The sequence below is a fragment of the Leptonychotes weddellii genome, chromosome 2, assembly GCF_054177405.1.
Source record: "Leptonychotes weddellii isolate Sample4059 chromosome 2, ASM5417740v2, whole genome shotgun sequence".
Classification (NCBI taxonomy): domain Eukaryota; kingdom Metazoa; phylum Chordata; class Mammalia; order Carnivora; family Phocidae; genus Leptonychotes; species Leptonychotes weddellii.
In genome coordinates, this window is record NC_138370.1 from 146,372,080 (window position 1) to 146,395,651 (window position 23,572).

General features: G+C 39.6%; 1 protein-coding gene across 12 annotated transcripts in view; it reads right to left on the reverse strand.

The window, feature by feature from the left end:
- Nucleotides 1–20,433, reverse strand: part of GRXCR1 (glutaredoxin and cysteine rich domain containing 1) — a 291,367-nt gene extending 270,934 nt beyond the window's left edge. For 2 of the 12 annotated variants that reach the window (XR_014143046.1, XR_014143042.1), the window contains exons 1-2: nt 19,840–20,419; nt 18,936–19,006 (exon numbers count right to left, since the gene is read on the reverse strand). The gene's annotated coding sequence lies outside the window, so the exon portion shown is untranslated. Of the gene's footprint in view, nt 1–18,935; nt 19,007–19,615; nt 19,684–19,839 lie in introns of all 12 variants that reach the window. The other 10 variants (XR_014143048.1, XR_014143049.1, XR_014143044.1 and 7 more) reach the window with 8 other exon arrangements.
- Between the last annotated feature and the right edge of the window lie 3,139 nt (nt 20,434–23,572).

Sequence of the window (23,572 nt, forward strand, 5' to 3'; positions counted from 1 at the left end):
TTTTATCATTTGCCTGATCCACCATTTCCTCGGTTATCTCTACATTTTCATCTCCCATTTCTTGAGGGGCATCAGTATCAGCAATCACACCTTCATTGTCAATTTCTAGATCACTTTCCTCACTTGATGGTTCGTCTGTCTTTATGTTTTCCTCCGCCTTCTTACTATCTGTTTTTTCTTCCTTGATATTGTCTTCTGATTTAGTTTTATGAGTGGCAGGTGGTATTTTACCCCCCATGCTCTCCACCCACTCCCGCAGGAAGCGCATTTCCTCGGTGCGCAGAACGCTCGGATCCTGCTTACACATTTTCACGAAGGCCCGAAGCTCGCTCACTTTGCGGGGGTCCATGGTCCAGAGGCGGTGAAAGGCGGCAGGCGCGGCTGAGGTTGCGGCCGGATTCCAAGCCCGGGTACTAGCTCAGCGTGATCGTGTGGAAGGGGCGCAAATGTCCCTTTTCTTATAGGGATACCAGTCAAACTGTATACAGGGCCCACTCCAATCCAGGATAATCTCATTTTAACTTGATTACATCTGCAAAGAGCCTATTTCCAAATAAGATTACATTCACAGGTTCCAGGGATTAGGATCTGGGTATCTTTGGGGTCCATTAGTCAACCTACTACAGGGACTTTGTTTTAACTATAGAACAAAGTATTGGGAAAAGGATTGTCCTCCTTTTCGACAAATCACAAACTATCTCAGAAAACATGCAGCACCTTTTACTCACAATTGTATATAGGATTATGATGGCTGGAATTGGAGATTAGACGCAATAAATCAATAACTGCCAAAGAACTAATTTCAACTATAAAGCATTTTCTTCAATTAATTTGATGATAAATATAGAAAATTCTAAATCACACACAAGTATAACTAGTTTTCTTTTATAGCAAAATCAAATTTTGTCATGATATATGTACCTAAGTAATTCTTATTTTAAAGTATGCCTTTCCCACTAGAGATTAATCTTCAAATGAGGACTCCTGTCCTGTACTGTTGAATCCTTAGGGCTTAGCCTAGTGTCTAACATATGTTAGGGACTCAATAAATATGTGTTCAACAGATTGCATAAATGAAAGCATACAATCTGATGACAGCATTTGCATGAATTCCTTTAACAAGACCAATGCTTCTATTTTGACCCGAGTCCAGATCCTCTGCTCTATCTAATTGTCTACTTGAAGATCCCACTCAGATCCATGGTGGCCCAGCTGTTTCTGATATAAATGCTGACATGATATGTGTAGGGTACTCCAAATCTTTTTGTGTTGAGTGTCCTAAAAATAAAACATCTTCATCAATTGCAGAGTTGTCATTTTCTTTTTCTTTTTTTACATTTTGATTCTGTGAAATTTTGAAAACAAAAAATACAATGACTGAGACAGCAAACATGCATGCTCCAGCTATCCATGGGTGTGACCCAGGCTTCTAGAAAAAGAAATCCATCCAGACATAACCAAAGTCCACTTTAACTTTTCTAGTTCCATTTTACTCTCCTGCCCACACCCCATCTCATTATCATGACCTTTAGCTGTATACTTTCAGTTCTTTCTAAAAACACATTTATATTTAGGTCTTCTATTTACCTTTACTCTTTCTTATAGAGTTTGAATAGAGAAATATTTTAATTTTTAAATATGGATAGCCAATTGTTTATTTATCTGTCATGCACTGATTTGTAATTTTTTTTTAAATATTTATTTATTTAAGTAACCTCTATACTCAACATGGAGCTTGAACTCATGACCTTGAGATCAAGAGTCACATGCTCTTCTGACTGAGCCAGCCAGGCACCCCTACATTTTTTAGATATAATTTTCCATTTATGTTAGTGTCTCCTAGTTTCCCTTTTCTATACCCCTGGCCAATAACACACTGTTTAATTACTATAGCTTTATAAGGAATATTGATACCTAGTAAGGCAATTCCCCCAGTTTTGTTCTTCATCTTGGTTATTCTTGCATCTTTACTCTTCCATGTAAGTTTTTGGATCAGTTCACCAAATTTCATGACAAAAAAATAAGAATAGAAAAACAAACCTAATTGGTATTTTGCCTGCAAACGAATTAATTTATAATTTAATTTAGGGGATTTTACTTCATTATGATATGGGATTCTTGGAATCTATGAACATAACATTTCTCCATTTTCAGGTCTTAACATTTAACATATATAAAATATCTAATATAAAACATTTTTTAATGTTCTATAATTTTCTACATAAAGATCTTTGACATACACCAGCCATCTAATAGCTTTTGTCAATATTGAGAATTTTGTTTTTAAAATGTTTTCTAAATAATTATTGGGATAATATTAGCTAGTGTTTATTGAGTGCTTATTAGGCTAGGCACTGTTCTAAGGACTTTCCCTATATTAACTAATCTAATCTTCATAACTACTGTTAGGGATAAATAATATTCTTAGCTCCCATTTTATAGGTAAGGAAACTGAGACACAGAGAGACTAAGTATCTTGCCTCAAGTCACACACACACACACACACATATATATATATATACACATATTTAGGATTATATATATATATATGTATATATATATATATATATATATATGATTAGAAAAGAATTATGATGTCCTGCCATCAGGTTGCCAGGGAGTAGGGTGCCTCATGGAAGGTCTCAGATACTTAAAGTAACTGTGGCTATCTATAAATGGGGCAAACAAGAGGGCCTTTTCCTGCCCAAATGCTTTGTGACAAAATCAAATCTGATTTGCTCTTTCAATTAAAATTACAAGCTCATATTAAAATTTGTAAAATAAAATTATAAAATGTGAAGCAAAAAATAGGTAAATATCCCTTTAAGAGTTGTGCTGTTCTAGAATATTAAATCATTTTGTAGCTGCCTGGCCATCTGACAAGAACTGAAAAATAAGAAAATGAGTTTTGGAAAGGACAAAGCATTCCTAAGTTCTATAGGTACATACTAATGGGCAAGGACACTTCCTATACTGAATATGCCAATGCAGATCTTTAAGGAAGTTATACAGACTGCTACCACAAACCACTAACGATGGAAAAAAAATCATCTCTTTATGAGGCAAAAATTAATTATTGTTAATTCTGTCTTGATAGCTGGATGCAACATGCCTATTTTTTTCAAGTTGATGTCTCCAAAATAAACATACATCATTTATTATTGTCTGGTTTGTAATTTTGCTCAGATAGATCTACCTGATTTATTCATGTTCTATTTGCCTAGTCCTACTCATTTATAAATATTTTGTAAAAGTTATCTTCTAATCACAAAACTGCAGCATCCTTCTCTGTGTTTTTTTGAAGCCGGCCAGCCCTTATGGTTCTGAGGTTGCCAGATTCCATCCATCATAACAAACCCCTAAAGTTTGTGAGTTCCTGTTAGGAACAAATCTGAGGACTGAGACCAAATTTCTCAGCAACATTCTGCAAAAATGAAGAATCATCTCAAACCTTCACCTCAAAAATAAACAACAATATGACAGACTATGGACTCTGAAAAACAAACTGAGGGTTCTAGAGGGGAGGGGGGGTGGGGGAATGGGTTAGCCTGGTGATGGGTATTAAAGAGGACACGTTCTACATGGAGCACTGGGTGTTATATGCAAACAATGAATCATGGAACACTACATCAAAAACTACTGATGTAATGTATGGTGAGTAACATAACATAATAAAAGAAAAATTAAGTAAAAAAAAAAAATAAATAAATTGTAAAGAGTATTACCTTAAAAAAAAAAAAAATAAACAACTAGGAAGTCACACTAGCCCACTTCCATTCTTTACAGCTTCTCATTTTCAGATATTTGTATCAATGCACCTGCCTTAGAATGGAATTATTCTCCAAAGAGCTCAAGTTATTCAAAGGTAAAGTGAAAGTAAGTCCTCTGTATGGGCTGTTTCATAGCATATCTTTAATATTATTTTAAAAACAAAATTCCTTTTTCAACTATACCTTTATCTCTCTTAGGCTGGAGTTCATCACCCTGTATTATTCTTATGATTATATAATATTCATTTCCCAATTAAATTAACTTGTCCAAATAAAAACTAGTTTTGGTTCCTGTATATCAGATTATCAGAATATTCAAAATCTCCCTAAGGACCACTCTCTCCTAAGGGGTCCAAAACTCCATGAAAGTGAGTCAGGCCAAAGAGACCAATCATACTTCAGTGGTAGACACTGTGAGTTGCTATACCAGCAACTCATCTTCTTCTTTCTAACAGAACCTTCATTTTATTAGTTGCTCTCTATGTAGCTATTTCCTTCAGGGAAAACAAGACCCATCTCCCTCCCTAGCAGGTGACTCCCGATTGATTGCAGCCATTCATAGTTGTTTTATGCCTCTTGGCAAACGTTTGGTTTGGCATTAGCATGTGACCCAATGAGACATGGGGAGAAGTCTGCTGAGGGACTTTGGGGGCAATGTTTCCCCTTTCTTAAAAAGAGACCCAAGGTAGAAAGATTTCTTTTTTCCCTTCCTCTTGATATTGATATGAAAGTATGTGATGCCTGGTGCTGCTGCCCTCATAAAGCAACCATGAGGTAATCTGCTGTCATGAGGGGAATGGAAGAATAGAAAAGATGGAAAGGCCCTTGGCTTCTGATGACTTTTTTGAGCCACTGAATTAACCAACTCTAGAAGAGTCCTACCTTACAGAATTCTGATGACATGAGAAAATCAACTAAGGAATGGATTCAGTTAAAAGTAATAGAAATCTCAATTTACAGGGGTTTAAGCAAATAAATATTACTTTTCTCTTTCAGCATGAACTCCAGAGGTGGGTACAGATGGGGCTTGAAGATGACTGCCATACAGCAATGTAGAAGGGGCCTATATTAAAAGTATTTAGCAATATAGAAATTAAAATAAGGGTTTATAAGGTAAAAGTAAATGGAGGGAACATAACTTATCCAGAGCACAAAGCATGGTCTAAAATGATGACTTGGGCTATGGCTAAGGTTGTGTTTACTTCAGTTTACTACTAAACAGCCAAAAAAGCAATGCAAAAGGTAAACATGAGATCAGGAAACAAGTGAGTCAACATTGCTCCCTATTATGACTCAATTTCTCACAGAAGTGCACCCAAAACTATATATACTTTAACAGCGTGAGGAACCCATCACTTCAGAGGAGGCTAGACTTGTGAGCTTCCTGCCTCTCATGCCATTAAGCTAAGGAGAAGCAGCCCAGGGATCAAGGATCTACTCTGTCATCATAAAAGAAAAAAGTTCTACCAAGAACAAAATCTTGCTCCACCTAATTTTGCGACCATTCCATGGCTTCCACAGGATTAGAACTATATGGATAAAAGCTAAAACTAGACTCAGAAACAGAGAGAAAACAAAAAGGTAGATACAAAAACACCAGGTCCTTGGAGCGAGAAGACTCCTAAGTTCAGGAGGCTAAAAACCCAAGTCTGCCGTGTGCTTGATTGTTCTACACTGCATCAGAGAATATCCTTTGATGGGGGTGAAGCCCTCAACATGGAGGAGAGAAAGCTGGCACGTGACGGAAATTTTACATCTATTAAGCTTTGTTCCTCAACATTTTCCTTACATTAAAATAAAAAGAAGCCATATGCAAAGAAGTAAGTCAAGCTCCTTGCAGAGTTAATGAACTAGATGTTCCAGGGTACTGAGCGGCAAGAGAAAAGGAATCTCCAAATGGCAGGTGCTGCCATAAAATCCACTCATTCAACACCATTGGAGGTGAGGTGCTGAGAGTTTTAAAACAGCTTAATGTGTGTATAATAGGGTTTGAGAGCAAAAGAACACAGGGCTAGCTTCAAGTGGCAGCTAACAGTAGTGGGACCATAAAAAAAATAGTAATAATCTGGAGTCGCTCCGTGCAGGATAGCAGCTTTCAAAGTGTAATCTCTGGGCCAGCAGCATCAACAGCACCTAGCAACCTAGCACCACGCACCCAGCCTCCACGCTAGAACTATTGAATCTGAAGCTCTGGGGTGGGGAGGCCAGCAATCTAGTGAGTGTTCTAACACAAGGCCTTCAGGAGATTCTAATGCATGCTCACATTAGAGAACCACCGGCACAGGGACAAGAAGCCCTAGCCACCAGGAAGTGTGGTGAGGTGACCAAGAGCACCAGCTCTGAAGTCATACAGCCTCTGGATTTGCATCTCAGATCTTTACATCTGGTGGTGTGAAACTGGGCAAGTACTGAAATCCCCTCAACCTATTTATAAGTGTACTTATCTTAGAGGTTTCTTATAGGGATTACCAATAACAGTCACGAAACCCACTCATTAAACAATATTAACTATCATTTCACCAAGGACATCATTATAGCACAGCCTGAAGACATGACTATGTTAATTTCTCTGGGTAGGAAGGCACCAGGTACTCAACGTTCAATGTATTTTATAAAACAAAACAAGAAGGTAGGTACAATTACTAGCAAGATCTGCATATGAATGGTTGAATTAATAATAACTCTTTTAGGACTCAACATATTTAGCACTGTTTTAAATGCTTTACATCTATTAATTCATCTAATCCTCTTTAATTCTTACAATAACTTTACCGAGTCTGGGGGTGCCTGGGTGGCTCAATTGGTTGAGCATCAGCTCAGGTCATGATCTCAAGGTTGTGGAATCACGCCCCATGTCAGGGCTCCGGGCTCAGTGTGGAGTCTGCTTGAGATTCCTTCCCTTTCCCTCTCCCGCCCCCTCTGCCCTTCTCCTTGCTTGGCGCAGGCATGCGCTCTCTCACTCTTTCCCTCTCTCTCTCTAAAATTAAAAACAACAACAACAACAACTCTACAGACTCTATTATTACCCCCACTTTACAGATGAGGAAACTGAGGTAAGAGAGGTTAAGTACAGTGCTGAAAGTTACAAAGCTAGAAAATGGTAGAGTCAGGATTTAAACACAGCTAATCTGCCTCAGAGTCTATGTGCATAACCACTATGCTATACTGCTTCTGAAAGTTAAAAACAAATTTTAATGCTTAAGGCAGAAGTTTCAGTTATCTAGAAAATACACTTACGTGGAATATCTCCTTCTCTGAGGGATCAGAAAAATAGAACATTCTATCCTTCTTTCTGCTACCTGCTCTAGAAGCATCTCTTCTGTATGCATTCAATGCACCCAACTGATCCCACAGGTAAACTGGTAGCCTGGAAAGTGGGATGGCTGTTCTCTCTAAAATAGCAGGAAGAATCAGAGGCAGGAAGAGCTAGTGAGAAATGCACAAAGTGGGAAAATTCATCAAGTTCCCCAGCTTCTAATTTTCTCAGTGCAAGGGCATTCCAGGATAACAGAACAAACTATTACCCTCCAGCAGCAACAGTATCTCTGCAGTCTGAGTCAGAAGCTCAGGCAGTTGAATGTACTAAGAGAAAATAAGAGAACAGAGCTCAAGGGAACAGGCTGCATTGCTCCAAGACGCACTCTATATGCCTAAGCAAGCTGCCTAGGTGCCTGTGTCTGGATGGAAGGAAGTGGCTTCCTTGACCTTGGCTGGTAGATTTTACTGGGTATTTGTCAGGGCTTTCAAAATTTCTCAGTGTTCCAAACAAGAGAGATCAGACGCCAAAGCTGCAACACAAGGAGGCAGTTGTTTGGACAGAAAGCTGCAAGGCAGATCAATTTTACCCTTAACTGGTGCAATCTCTCTGGCTTTTGAATGCCTGCCAAGTTCTTTAGGCTTCTTCAAGGTAACCAATCCAAGTAATTCACTCACTGTTTCAACGCTCTCAATTGCCAGTAGTTCCAAGACATACTGTGTTGTGATAAGAGAAAACAAAAACAAAAACAAAAGTCTCCCTATTTATTTTCCAATGCCAGAAAACAATCCGAAGTGAAATTGAGAGAATGTGAGATCCTCCTATTATTTAGAATGAAATATTCACTGGAGCAGGTTTTTGGCCGCATGGAAATTTCAATAAGCATGCTACTCCTTTTATTACCTCTCACTGAAAGTGGCATCTCATTTCTCACACACACACATTCCCTCAACATCTTATCTCATATGTTATGGAAACAGACATTGAAAAGGAAATACCCATGTTTTATCCTATAAATTTTCACACTATCTAATCTGTAAAGGAAAACCAGAAGCAACAAGATATCTTGTAGGTCAGAGTAAAATGTTTCCTTTCACCGTGACTGTTTATTATGCTAACATTGAGCATAATGAGCACATTTTCCCTAGCTTTATATTCAATTTATCTGCAAAGAGTTGCTGAAAGTGAAAGAATTCTGAGCCTTTACTGGATGTGTAATAATATTAACCTATTATTATTAATTTTTAGGTATGAGAGTAGTACTTTTTAAGGTGACTTTGATCTCATGCAGGAACGAAGCTTCCTACATAACAGAAGAGGAGGAATATATAAGGTCTACAGAACAAATTGCCTCAGTGTCTTTTGTAAGAAAGGTATTCAGAAAATTACTCAGCAGAAAAAGCTTTCTTATATGTCATAGAGCTAAAAAGAAATATCCTCTTATTTTCCATTTGATATAATCCTTTTCAGAGACTCCCAAAGCTCTTAACAAAGTACATTTCATGTCGTTTTTACAGCTGTGTTCTGGGAATTAAAGACATGGGGGAGTGAAGGGCATTGTGGACTCTCTCTCCCACCCCTCAGCCCTCTGCCAAGGCAGTGTGGACAGGCTCAGCCCAGAGATGTAAGCCTGGGTCCCAATGGCACACCTGAGGACAACTAAGGAGTCGATCTGGAAAAAAAAAAAAAAAAGAAAAGAAACAAAGCACCCTTTCCAAATATGCAGAGTAGAATTACACTGTACGATGTATAAAAATGTTTTAAAAAATGTAAAACTAGTCTCCCCAACAGATACTACAAATTGCAAAAGGATAAAGCGTAAGCTTACGGCGGAGCAACCCGGCAGTCTCCACCTTAACCAGGGGATCAAAGTTAACATCGACAGTATTGAGGTGTCCGCATCATGTGCCTCCTGATAGATGTGCTGAGAATAACACGACCTCACTTCTGCGATAATCTTGCCAAAACCACAAGGAGGCTTCAGACACACCCAGATGGAAGGATATTGCACAAAGCAACTGGCCTCTACTCTTCAAAAATGTCAAGGTCATGAAGATACATGAAATACAAAGACTGAAGAACTGGTCCAGATTACAGAAGACAGAAGGAACACGACAACTGAAGGCAACATTCTGGAGAGTGAACATTATTGGGACAAATGTTCAAATCTGAATAAGGTCTAGAGATTACAGACCAGTACCATTTTAATATTAAACTCCTGATTTTAATCATTGTGTTGTGGTTATGTAAAAGAATACACTTATTTTAAGAACTACACACTGAACTACTTAGGAGAAAGGGGTATCATGTCAGCAAATTACTCTCAAACTATTCAGAAAAACAATACAAAGGATAAAGCAAATATGGTAAAATGTTCTTTGTTATATTTTAACAGCTTTCTATAAATCTCAAACATCAAAATTATGTATAAAATTTGTAATATAAAACATGAAGATAACTATAGTTTCCATAGTCCAAGGGGAAAGGAAAAAAAAAATAGCTTAATCCATTCACAGGGTATCTCTTTGAGGGAATACTGTAGTTTCTAGACTTGTTTCCCTGTCCCACTGTCCTTTCTTTTCTCTCCCAAATGCTTAAACCTTCAGTCCCAACTTCCATTTCTACTTAAGAAAACCCCCGTTCTCTTGAAACCAGTGCAATACATTGGATTTAGTAGCCTATTTCCCAGTATGGGAAATATTTCCCATTTCCCTATGTCCTATTTCCCTATGTCCCAGTAGGACATCATTGGTGCAAGGCAACAACATGCCTCCTCATTCTTCCTGCTCAATTAAAAAATAAAAACTATATCAAATTGGCGCATCTCTCTTTTTCTCACACACACACACCCTAAGAACAAGGAGTGATTTTCTGAGACAACACGGAATAGGTTCATACTGAAGAAGAGAAAGTTCCCTAAAACTTGAATAATCTTCACACAGTCCCTCTTTCAGCAAGAAGACCGCACTTGTCATTATTAATGTGCATTCCAACTACTGCTTTCATATTCATCCTCCAGTTTCCTAAACACAGAGAGGGGTCTGTTGGTGAGGAACAAAAATCCATTGCTTCAAACAAAAGTTATCTGTCCTTGCTTGCCAAGTTATGGCTACCAAAAGACCCAGGAGAAACTCTGGAATTAAAGCTTTTCTATACCTTAGCCTAGATTAATATTCTAGGTTGTGAGTTCTCATAGCAGTCAGTAGGAGAGCATATCACCATCTCACCACAAGAACTGCAGGGGAGTTGTAGGGGGAATGGCTTATGGAGTGAGGATTTGGAACTGCCAGGCTCCACCTTACCTCTGGGGTCTTTGTTCAATGTTTCCTCTTCTAAGAATCCATCCCTAATCTTAACATGTGCTCTCAATTCTCCTTTTAGGACACCTCTCCATTTCTCCCTTTGCTTCCATTCCAATTGCTACCATGCTCATTCAGGGTCCCTCAACTATAAGCTTAGACCTTAAAATTAAAAGGAACCGATTAGAAAAAGCCTTGGATGATAAATAAAACCCAATCCAACACCATTAAGAACTATACACACTAGTACTATCAGGAAAAAGTATGAAAAGAATTTGAAGTAGAATAATACAGTAATAAATTAGCTGAAACCAATCAAATGGACTAAGTGCAAATTTCCGTATATGAAGAGAAGTATGAGGTAACAGAGGACTTGAATCTAGAGAACTAAGGCCCATTGACAGCCAAAGACGTAAGACAAAGTTCAAGGGTATCAGTAGTTCCAGAGCTCAGATATCCCAGATGATATCTCTGGTTAATATTCAGCTTCAGCTAGGGGCGCCTGGGTGGCTCAGTCGGTTAAGCGACTGCCTTCGGCTCAGGTCATGATCCTGGAGTCCCGGGATCGAGTCCCGCATCGGGCTCCCTGCTTGGCAGGGAGTCTGCTTCTCCCTCTGGCCTTCCTCCCTCTCATGCTCTCTCTCTATCATTCTCTCTCTCTCTCAATAATAAATAAATAAAAATCTTTAAAAAAAAAAAAAAATATTCAGCTTCAGCTAATTTAAAATGTAACGCCAGAAGCACTTCTAGTGCTAACCCTAAAATTGTTTGGATGACATAATGGTTTCCAAGAGAATTGGTAGCTTTAAACTTGGAGAATTAAGTATATATATATATATACTTTATATATATATATGCTTATCATGTATGTGTATATATAAGTAAGTCAAACCTGTAAGTCAAGTAAGTCAAACCTATCTTTTAGTAAAGTTTAGAAATAATCAAGAAAATTTGACCCAGTACAAAACATGTCATGCTTGTGATTCCAAATTAAATTGATGGGACTGGAAAACTGATTTATATCCAAGATCTTATGCTGAAATCCATCAGCTTTAGAAAATTTAAGAAAGTTTAGAGAAAGAAAATTTAAGAAAATTAAGGGTTATTTTATAGGCTAAATTTATCCTATTAAAATGGTTACTTAAATACTGGAAACATTCTTACAAATGACTAAGTGACTTAGAAAGAAAATAAAATTCAACTTCATAAGTGTAATTTAAAATGTTTAAGGGAGTTTTAGCTTACGAATGGAATCAAACACTAATCAACCACATCCTTAAAAGTAATTCTTAAAATGTGCTAGATTTTTAAATAGAATAAAATGATCAAGTTAAATTTTAAAGCTCAAGGAAGAACTGTATTTTAACATATGTATTTAGTATATTAAATATTAATTTTAAAAAATAAAGTTTGCTCTAGATAATCTTTTCGGGGTCCAAAAGCCATCATCAAGAACACAGAAAACTCCTATTGACAAGAAGGCCACAGTAGCTTCCTAACATGGTGTGGGCCTTTTCCCTCAAAATATAGTCTAGGCACAGCTGACAGACGGATGTTCCCAAAATGCCATTATGTAACATCTCTCTTCAGAAACCTCTAATTCTTTGTCTTTCCCTTTTCTGGTTTAAACACAGAAAAAAAACTGAAATAGATCTATGTTTCTATTCCACCCATTGCTTTGTCTCTTTTTCACCTCTAAGATTCTATTTGTTTTTAACCAGGAAGTCACCTTAATAACTAAGTTACTGCTTCATTAAATTAATTTCCCTATCTTCTGTACTCAATACTATTTTCAACTATCATTTAATAAATTTTCCGTTAAGCCCCAGCCATTAAAAACCTGTTTCATCAAGCCTGTTTCTAAAATGAAGCAAACTCTTTTTCTTCTTTCTTATAAATATTTAAAAACACAATTTGATGGGGCACCTGGGTAGTTCAGTCGTTAAGTGTCTGCCTTCGGCTCAGGTCATGGTCCCAGGGTCCTGGGATCGAGCACCGCGTCAGGCTCCCTGCTCAGCGGGAAGCCTGCTTCTCCCTCTCCCACTCCCCCTGCTTGTGTTCCTGCTCTCACTATCTCTCTCTGTCAAATAAAATCTTTAAAAAAAAAACACAATTTGAACAAAACATAGTTTCATTATGATGTCCATGAAGAACTCCAGGATTTTAATAATGCAACCTTGAGAATGATTTCTGAGATTTAATCGAAAGTGTGGCAGAGATTGTTGACTGCCTACCGTCAACGCCATTCTCTCCTTCCTCACTGGTAACAGAATGCCAAGTTTCATCCAGGTGCATTGCCAATTGAATAAAAAACTAAATTTCCCAGCCTTCTGTTCAGCCATGGCCATGTGACTAAGTCCTAGCTAATAAGATATGAACATAACTTTCATGTAAGATTTCAGTAGTGGATGCTTTAAAGCACAGTGGGGTCCCTTTTTATCCTTATTCCATTCCCCATCTTCAATGTGGATGTTATGGCTGGCACAACAGAAGCTACCCAGGACCCTGAGATGACCTTGAGGTTGGAAACCACTTGTTAGCATCACAGAGCAGAAAGGGAAGACCCTACATCTCTGATGTCAGTAGACAGCCTATCTTCAGACTTCTTTTATGTGACAAGAAATAAGCTTCAATCTCCTATAAGCCACTGTTATTTTGGGGTTTTTTATTATGTGCAATTGAACCTTTTTCTAAATGACATATAGAGGCACATTTTTTAACATGTTAATAAACACTACTAATGAGCATTCTTGCAATAAGTCTCTTAAATATCAATAAATAGCATTAAAAGATAAATAAAACACTTCCATTAGTTAATCAGATGTTCAAATATAACATTCACATAGCATCTTTCAAAGAAAGTAGCTAAGGCAATCTCCCCTCTTCAAATGTCAGAAATTGATTCAATAAGAAATTGACTCAACATCTAAAAAGTTCTTATATAGCCATTATCTATAACTATACAGAGAAGATTATCTATTTTTTTCAGATAAACATGTCCTTTATTCTCTATAGTCCCATAAGTATTACTAAAAATGCCTTATGCTGTATTCAAGTTTTTTTTTTTTAAATCACCTTTTCCTCTGTTAAGTGAACAGATCTTTGGCATCTCCAACTTGGTGTCTCTGCTTCTAATTCATGCTCCACATTCTATTATCACAAGAATCTTTTTTAAAACACAATTCTATCATGTCCCCAAGCCTACACTGCCTCCCCTTCACTTTGTGCATGTGTTCCATCACCTTTGCTGGTTTGCATGGTGCTCCTTCATTTGGTTCCTGTACTTATTCAAATTTAATTCATAATTCCCAACCTGTAGGTTTCCCTTTGCCTCCTGCACTCTCCTTGTACATCAAGAACAAGTCAGAAGCCAACAGGAGCCAGCAGTGAGTATAAGATTAAGCCAACGGGCATTGGGACCATGCCGCATCTTGACTGTGGTGGTAGATACATGGGTGTATACATTTGTCAAACCCATCACCTTGTACGTTTAAATGGCTGCATTTTATATACATTAACTTTCTGTAAAGTTGAAGGGGAAAAAAGTTAAGTAGGAGTCAGTAGCCTTGTCAATGGAAAACCGAGAGGCTATGCAGGCAACAGATTGAAGCAATCTCAGAAGATACATGGCTTCTGAAAGCATGAGTGGGGTCAGAACAGCATGGATGCAGAAACGGGAGGAAAGAGGTTCCAATTTAGTAGGCTGAGGTCAGTTTTTAGAGTAAAACCAAATGAAAAAAAAAAAAAAATAGACAATACAGGCAGGGAAGAGGAGCCCCCATTTGAAGTCTGGCAGAAGCAAGCCCACCTATACAAAAGGTCCAAGCATCAGCTCTCCTACTCAGCCCTAGTTCACTATGCTCCTCCTTCCAATATCTCCAGCCCCACAAACCTTGAATCTGTAGTGAGCTTACTTTCTTTGTATCTTTTCTTCACAGTGTTCCCCCACCTTCTTTTCTTTGGGATTACTAAAATGTAATCCTGGATTGATTCACATTCTCCATTAAGTGGATCTCCTCAGAGTTCAAAGTTGGCAAGAAACTACAGTGATAAATAATTCCTCTTTCCAGCAGATGTTGTTTCTGATTTTTTGGGATCCGAGGGAAAAAAAAATTGTGATTTTCCAATAAATTTGCTAAACACTGCAATGAATTATGAACTTGAGCAGAGGATATATCATCCAAGAGGCCAAAACGCATTTGGCAAATATTTCATATTTGAAAGTTATGGCTTATTTCAATTAATCAGGAAACTATTTTTTTAGGTTTGGCATTCTCTCTCAATTAAAAGTCATGGAATTACAAAATTATATTTGGTAATTTTAATTATTCATCTCATTTACTATTCTACTCAATTTTTAATGAAAATTCTGAGATTTTCCTTTCAATAAATTTTTCCTCAGTATTGTCATCTTTCCTCCCTGAAATAGCACCTAATTGACATGGCAAGAAAAAAAGTGAGATTTCCTTGGGTGTTTGTTTTTGTTTCCAATATTGGCTTTCTGGGCAACACCAAAGAAATGAATTATAATAAAATTTCTTGCCTTCACTGGTTATCTTTTCCATATAACAAACATACTTTTTTCAATATAAAAGCCATAGCATCCAGTAGAAACAAAATTTTTGTACAGTTTTAGATCTATGACAAACACACATATAAGCAAATTTGAAGAGTAATGTGAAAGCCCAGAAATACTTCATAGGACAATCAATATATACAGGTGTAGACTATCTTTCCTTAGAGTATGATATATAGTTCTGATTTTATATTTATTTACATCATTATTTGAGCAATGTCACAAGCTCTGGACGGGGCTGGAACCTAGCTGTTTTACCTCAATCTCCAATACTCAGCTCAATTTTCTAGAACACGGTGGGTATCAACAAAGTGTATTGCATGCATGGAGAAAAAGTATCTCAAGTTATACATAACAACCATACCAAGGGGCAAGAGGAAACTTTTGGAAGTGATAGATATATGTTCATTATCTTCAATGTGGTGATGGTCTCATAGGTGCATACCTATGTCCGACCTTGTCAAATTCTATACTTTAAGCAGATGAAGTTTATTGCCTATCGATTATACCTCAATAAAGCTGCTATTTAAAATGCCAAAATCCATGACAATACCATGCTAAATGTATTATCCATAAAGTTCACGGAGTATATTACAATAATATTTTACAGAGGATCAGCATTACTAGAATGTTGTTCGTTAACTTTTGGGGAAAAAAAAACAGCACTTCTGATTAGGTACTAGTTTTCAATTCCTGGCTATGACAAGAAAGAATCTTTTAAAGTAAAAATCTTACCATTTAATTAGTCTCTTATCAGTTTGAAATAAGAGGTATGAATTTAAGATCTCAACACCAGGACTGTTTTCCCTTGAATGTTCATTTACTTTCAGAGTAAAATATTCAGTAACGTTTTTCCTAAAAGATTGTATGTGAACTGAATGCTATTTTAAATATAATGGATGATAGAATTTAAAATTCCTATTAAAAGTCCTATCATATAATACAAATCCACATTTTAAAACTCTAGTTTCATTTAAACAAAAGTATTTTCAATTACAGTGAAGAAAAAAATCATTGTACTTTTAGTTGGAAATTCCAAGTATATGAAGTTGATAATAATGTTTAAAGACATTATAATTTTGAATTAATACTAAGGTGTTTGAACAGAGAATGATGATACAGTCATGAGAAATGAATCACAGCCATGAGAGAAAGTATTGATTTTATCATTATGAGTAAGAATAAGTGCCTGAATTATTCAATGACAACGGATATAGAGCTTTTAGTTGAAATCAGTTTGTTTTTAAAATTTCATCACTTAATTTTGACAAAAGCCAATATGGTATTCATAAGATTTTTCTGATCTCAAGTACTTCATGGCAAATATGCTCTAAATTATTTCACATAAATAATTCTGACAAAGTAATATATTCCAGTATATATGTTTATGAAGGGCATAACTTATCATCTCTTCAAATAGAATGCTACCTATTCTTCTACTGATGTCCACTGTCCAATCTGAGGGCACCAGATCATTCACAGTATACACAGTTTTCAGTTCATTCATTCATTCTACAAATATTTATTGGTACTGTGCCATATGACAGACACTAACTAGAATAAGACTAACGTAGTAAGACCTATTTCTCATAAACAGGTAAACAAGCAAGTAAGAAAACTTCAGATAGAGGTTAAGTGCTAGGAGAAAGACAGAATAAGACAATGTGGTGGTGGCTGGCACTGGGGAAAGGGGGTAATCTAAGCTGGGGGGAGTTGTGGAATAATCTGAGCCCAATGATCAAATGAGGGTGCAGAGGGAAATGAATCTGAGAGGCAGGCAAGGAGAAAATCATAAAGGGCTTGAGTTTCATTCCAAGTGCTATGGGAAGCCAATGAAGAGTCTTGAGAAATAACATAAACTGATTTGTGTTTTAAAATAATAACCACAGCTTCTAGAAAATGAATGGGTGACAAAAATAAAAGCAGACAGATCCGTTAGGAGGTTATTATAGGTGAGAGATCATGGTGACTTGTACAAGAGTGGCAAAGATGAAGGGAAGTAGATAGAATTAAGATATATTTTGGAAACAGAGCCTGAAGAATTTGCTGGTTTATTGGAGGGCGGTGCATGTAAAGGATGGTGACAGAAAGAGAGCAATTAAGATGGGAAGACTTGGGAAACATGCCTTACAAATCTAACAATATAATATGTTAACTCTACACTATCTGTTGAATCAACATAACACCAACTATGCATTAAAGGTAATAAGCATCTTTTCTTACAATAACCAGGTAGTTTTGCAATGTGATAGAATGTTATGTCATATTTTAACCTCAATTTTAAACTAAAAAATATAATTATCTACAATTTAAGATTAATTTACCTAATTATTTTGAGCATCTGCAAATAATTTAGAGTATACTGGCCAGCACCATTCAGTTCTGTATTTTATGGGAGTGTGGAAATCAACTTTCCACACCTCAGTCCTAATTGGATGCAGGGTTCTCAGGCATGTCTCTACCTTCAGGCCACAAGTTCGCAAAGCATTTCTGGCTGTATTATAAATCAGCAAATTAGTAAGCATTCCTCTCTCATTTTTTGACTATGAGTTCCTCCCAAAGGAGACCAAATTCTTAATCCTTGGTGGCCCCAAACAATAACCAACTCAGGCAATATCAGGTAAGTAAAAACCCACCAAGGTAGGAATATCCTCTGACATCTCTTTTTGAATTTCTGGACTTGGTAATTTTTTGGCTGACAACTCCAAAGACATTTTTTAACATCTTTATTAAGCTCTAATTCACATAACATCAATTCACTCATTTAAAGTGTACAGATTTCCAGCGAGAAGATTTGTTATAGCCAAACTGATCTCTCTGTTCCTCCCAAAGATATATGCTTCTCTATCATTCCATTTCCCTTAAACATTCACTAAACAATCATTGTTGAGTATTTACTATATGCCAAGCATTCCTATCTGAAATAATGTCTCCTTTCCATTTCTACAGCCTTAACTCTGACTTGAAGACCCAGTTTAATCATGTTGATCATCTCAGCTCTTGGACTCTCTCCTTCTCTCAATGTCTGTAGGTTATTGGACATTAAGTATCAGCCATTTTGTTACATTGCTGGTTAACTTTCACATGTGCATTGTCATTGTCACCTAGCACTCTGGCTTGGCACCTCACACATTTTATGCATTTAATGTATATCTTGTGGAGGATGATAAAACCTGGTCCTTGGAAAAGCTGTCTTTGAATAACCCTCTTCCTTCTAAATCCACCAATAGTGTAGTCATAGGACCTGAAAGCTTTTAAATGATCTTGCTGACATCTGAATTGTACTACAGATTCTGTGACAAGGTCATGTTGCTGGAACCAGAGTTCCCTGCCAGGGGCTGGCACGTTGCACTTTGCTCAACAATGGAGGAGGAAATTATCTGAGACGGCTTTGAAATCAAGCAGATGCAGATTAGTGCAATATTCTATGTCAATCAGGTTTCTGACCTAAAAAAAATGTGTGTGATTTCTAGCAATCAGGAATGAGTGGTTTTTCAGAAATGAGTTAGTTGGGATACTCTTACCATTACGGATAAAGTGACAGAATAATCTGGGAGAGGACACACAGTGAGCTACAGACTATAACCATGCAATGATCTCTATACGAAAAGCAGTTGTCATTTCCTGTATGAATGGCATACCTTGTCAATTTTGCTGATGGCTTGTTAATGGGACACACACACACACACACACACACACAGAGAAACATATAAAATGGATTGCTCTCCATTATGGAAAACAGAGGTAATCTCTGGAACTCCCTTCAGTTAATTATTATTTGTAAATAAGCAGAACTGAGCTTCATTTGAGGGCTTGTTAGGAATTACAAAGGTGATTGTTCGTAAATCGAATACTGGCATGCTGCTGTGCACTGATTTTGAATAAAAACTGGCTCTGGCTTTATATAAAATTACACATAAAATGTTAATCATAAAAGCACAGCATTATCTCTAGTTTCTGTTCACTAACTTTTAAAGCTGTTTTTCTGTTGTTACTGTTTTTGTTGTTTTTTACTGTCTCCATGTTGTACTTACCCTTTTAATTTTGTTCCAGACTCATATTCAGCAAGTCAGAGGACGCCTGCTTTATACAGGAGGTCCTGGACCTGGAAGAAATAAAAATGGCCAGTGATAACTGTCCTAAGAAGACTGCACGCTCATTTCTTACTTTTAGAAGAACATACTTGCAAATCATGACCATCACTAGAACACAGTTATCTTAAGCCCTGCTCTACCCTTGCTGATGTTCCATGAATACTGGAAATACATTTTCTTTGTTCTAATTCCAGCCTCTGAATCAGAGCCAAATAGAGTGGGTTCTTCATAAATATGCATTGACCACCTGACAGGAGTATTAATGTAGGGCAGGGCCCTGATTAGCAAATGTTACCTGCAGGAGGCAAAGGAAATACCACAAATGAAGATAAGATGCTATTAGTAGATTTCATTTTTTCTTGAGGCTTGGGAAGTCACTATCTCTGTGGTCAAACCTCCCCAGATCTCTCCTTGCAGAATCTGAAAGCAGCTCATATAAAAGGCCTCCATGTAAGGCCTCTCTTCCACTGGGTGCTGGAGGAAGAGCACAAGATGAAGGAAGAAGGAAACTGCTTCTAACTTAATTTATTCCTTTCTTCCCATTTCAGCAGCTCACCAGAATCTACGTAAAACCTTACATCCTAACTCGAAGATAAAATCAGCAATAAAAAAAAAAATACCTTACTTGTTTCCATAACTTGTTAGCATAGAACTCGGTATATAAAAGGTAATGAGGTTACGATGATCTCTAGGATACGAAGGAGATTAAAATCTAGTATTTATTTATGGATTTTATATTAGGACACTCCCCCCCCCTTTTCAGGTACAACTACTGCACCCAACTTCCTGCAGGTTTGAGTAAAAGCAAAAACCCAAAACAAAAAAAAAGTGATTTTTGAACCACCTGGCCCAATAGTTGAATTTATTGCAATTCCCGAGCTTTGTCGGGCTGCAGAGCACGCACTGGCGGGACGCACCGGCCCACTCGCAGGCTGTCCAGACGCACCCAGGCACCAGTGGCAGGAGGAGCACCAGCTCCGGGGAAAGCCCGGCCTCAGAGCCTGTTGCTCGTGGGCCAGGCAATGGAGCAAGTGCAGCTCAGGCGGCGGGGGATGGTGGCCGCCCTGGGAGGCTAGAATTCCACCCAGGCGGCGAACTCGCGGGTTCTTTCCATTGCCCGGGCTGGGACTTAACCCTTAGCGTCCCAACCTCTCTCGCCCCTCGCCTGCCCACTCCGCCCCAACACCACTTCCCAGACCACGGACAACTCCATTGTTATTACAAGCCAGAGGGTAGCAGGAAGGGATACGCGGAGATGCAGGCGCCAAAGCACCCCTTCCTTTCTGGGCAAGACTTAGGAGAGTCAGAACAGTGTTGAGAAAGGACAGGACGAGCCGAAGCTGCAAGGCGGAGCAAGGGCGCCCAGCGGGGACGAGGAGGCTGGGAGCTGACCACCCTGCCCCCTCAGGAATGGTACGGTCCGGAGCAAGGCGGGGAGGAGGAGGTCCTCCCGGGTCTCTCCCCGCCCCTCTCCCTACTTCGCCGCCGCGCTGCCGCGGGAGCGAGTGAGCGCGCGCCCCGGCGACCCCTCCCCCGGCGCGGGCACCCGAGCTCCTCCCCTCGCCGAGCCGCCCCCTCCGCGGCTGCAGGGAGAGCTCGCCTAGCTCTGCGGACGCCGCCACCTTCGGCCCCTCTTCTTCCTGCTCCGGCGTGCGGGGGCAGTCCGGCGGCGGCGCTGCCCTGGGTGGGCGACTGGGCCCGCGCGGCGGCTGAACACTCGGCGCGGCGCAGCCAGGTCTCCAGCCTGTGCGGCGCCGTGACAGGTGCAGAGTCCCGATTAAGGCTCCACCTGCGGCGGTCGCCGCGATGCCCACCATGCGGAGGACAGTGTCGGAAATCCGCTCCCGCGCGGAGGGTGAGTGGCCGCCGCAGCGCTGGGCTGTGTGCCCAGCGTGCACGGGGGTGGCTCGGGGCCAGCTTGGGGTCGGGCCGTGTGTGTATTAGGGAAAATATGCCCCGTCCCACCTCTTCCCCTAGGTAAGTCTGGCGGTCGCGCCTGGTTCCTGGCGGACCCTTCTCGCTGCGCCGCCTCCAGTGCACTTGCAGACCCCTTCCCGGCTCTAGAACCCCGGAATTGGTGTCCTCGGCCGGAGCCCCAAGTCTTGCTTTACACCGCAGCGTGACCATTCGGTTCCTGTCACCGAGCGCTCTCGTCCTGCCCACCGCCCTCCCCACTAGCGCACAAGCCTTCCCGTCTCCGCTTGGCTTCTTCACCCTTGTGAACAGATCCCCAGCCCGCCGCCCCCGCCTCCGGCACCCACCTTTTTGCAGCCCCCACACCACGGCTCCCAGAGGAGGGGAGTGCCTTTCCCAGATGCAGGATCCTTTGCTCTACAGCTCCTTGTCTCTTAGAGCGTGAGGAGCCTTAATTGGGGCTGGGTGCTCAGCGGGTTCTGGGCAGTACAGTCTCTGCAATTCTCTTTCCTGCCGTGGAATCTCTACCCAGCTTCCATCCGAGATTTCGGTTTTTTTCCTTTTACCTGAGATCCTCACTTTGGCCACCTGAGCTGACTTTTTAGCAAGGGGGAAGCTGTTTTCTTTGCTCCACCCAGGGCCAGCTGTTGAATTGCTACACCTGTCAGCACTGAGCAACAGATGTCCGAGGGTATAGCAAGTCAGCTTTTGGAGGCCGAGGCATCCTCTTCAGCTTATCTGAGGAGTTCTCAGCATTCTTCCTGGCAAGTGATGGTCACTCGGTAAATATTTCTTGATTTTGCTTATGGCAAAGCCAAGATTGTACATATCTAGAGATTTCTTTTTCTTGTTTTTCTGTCCCATAAACCAGTACTTGAATCCTGCAAAGAGTGGAACAACATGTTTTTGAGAACTAGTCTATCTTCCCATCATCCCTGCTCCCCCACCCCATCTTTTAATGTGAGGCAGGTGGGAAAGTGGTTTTAGAAAAAAGATACAGCAGTTAGGAGAATAGGACTCCAGGGCTTGCGACAAGCGATTTTATTGTTTTTCCTCCTTAGAGTCTTCATGTAAAAATATGGGGGCATTGAGTTCTAATATCTATGGTTTACTGATTACAGCGTTTAGGCAATACTAAATGAAACTGCTCGGAGTAGGTGTCTGGGCAAGAGTCACAACTGACCTGTGCCTACACAGGAATTTAGTACATACTTCTTGTTATTTGTACTGTAATGAAAAAAGTATATGAGACATTACAGTTTTAGATACAAGGTGAATAAAGGGTCGTGTTATTTTTGAAATGTACACAGTAAAAAATTCATTCTTTTTTTTTTTTAATACCTCTGAGTGAAATGGATGACTATTCCTAGTCACTACCTGAGTAAGCCATACAGGTGATGAAAATATAGTGGTAATAATTGGGATTGTTGTTTCAAATAGCAACCGTTGATGAATCATATATTGTGGGAAATGAGGAAAAGAGAAAAGACCAGAAAACAATGCAAAACCAGTGGCATATGAGAGGATTTTATTAGTATTAAAAGGCTACAGTATTGTTTTTGGTTGTCCTGTGTATTTTTCAAAGCATTTTCTCAAAGATTGCCTTATGGACTCTCACAACATTCCTGGAGGTAAGTGAAGGTGGTCTCATCTGATGGTTGAAGGAATTGTGGCCCAGGTGGTTGAGGTGCTTGCCCAAGGTCACGTAGTTAGTTCAGTGACACATTTGGATGTAGAGCTCTGGGGAAATAAGGACTGTTTTTTATTTAATCTTTGTATTCCCTGTGCATGCAGCACAGTGTCAGGCAATGACCCTTCCCTCCCATATTGGTTGGTTTCAGTTTATTATGTGCTTGGTATTTTGCTCAGGACTATGGTGAGGGCAACATAAATAATGCCTGTGGGCTGGATATGTGGCTCACTGCCCACCCTGCCCACACTTTTCTTTCCTAAGGAATATTCTCCTTTGACAGTTCCTGCTGCCTAAAGGGCCTTGTTCTGAACTGCAGCCCCTTTGGCTCGGCTGATTGGACTAGGACTAGTCATGGCTCGGTCATGGACTAGGACTAGTCATGGCTCGGCTCATGACTCAGGAGTAGACAATCCATAGGTGGTGCAGACACTTGTAACCTTGTGGTTTGGCTTAAAAAGGTTCTCTATGGTGATCATCTCTATTGTGGGAAGAGTTAAGCTTAGAGACGTAGGGTGAAAATTGAAGCAGAAAGGGGCAGAGGTGAATAGGCTAGTAGAGGAGAGAATGGCTGACTCTAATGGGTCCTGTGAATGCTGCTGACGTGAGGAAGCAGGAACTATGGTGAACAGAGAAAAATAGGAGAGAGAATGGATTAGATGGAGAGAATGGGGCAGAGACACAGATGCTGAGAAGGGGTAGCTCGACCTTGGAAATCCTCCCTGAGCTTGCTAGTCCCTGTTCCCAAGTACTGTTAGAATAAGCTCTTTTTTCCCTTGAAGTGACTTGAATGGGTTTCTATTCCCTGCAACCAAATTGGCCAGATGTGTGGCTGTCCTGTGTGCAAGTTATTTACATCCAAATTGCGGCTAAAGAACTTCTGTGAAATAATGAATAAATAGTCTAAGAGTGGATGTTATTAATAGAACATGGTGCTTGCTATGGGAAACATAGGTCCCATTGGCAGTCAGGA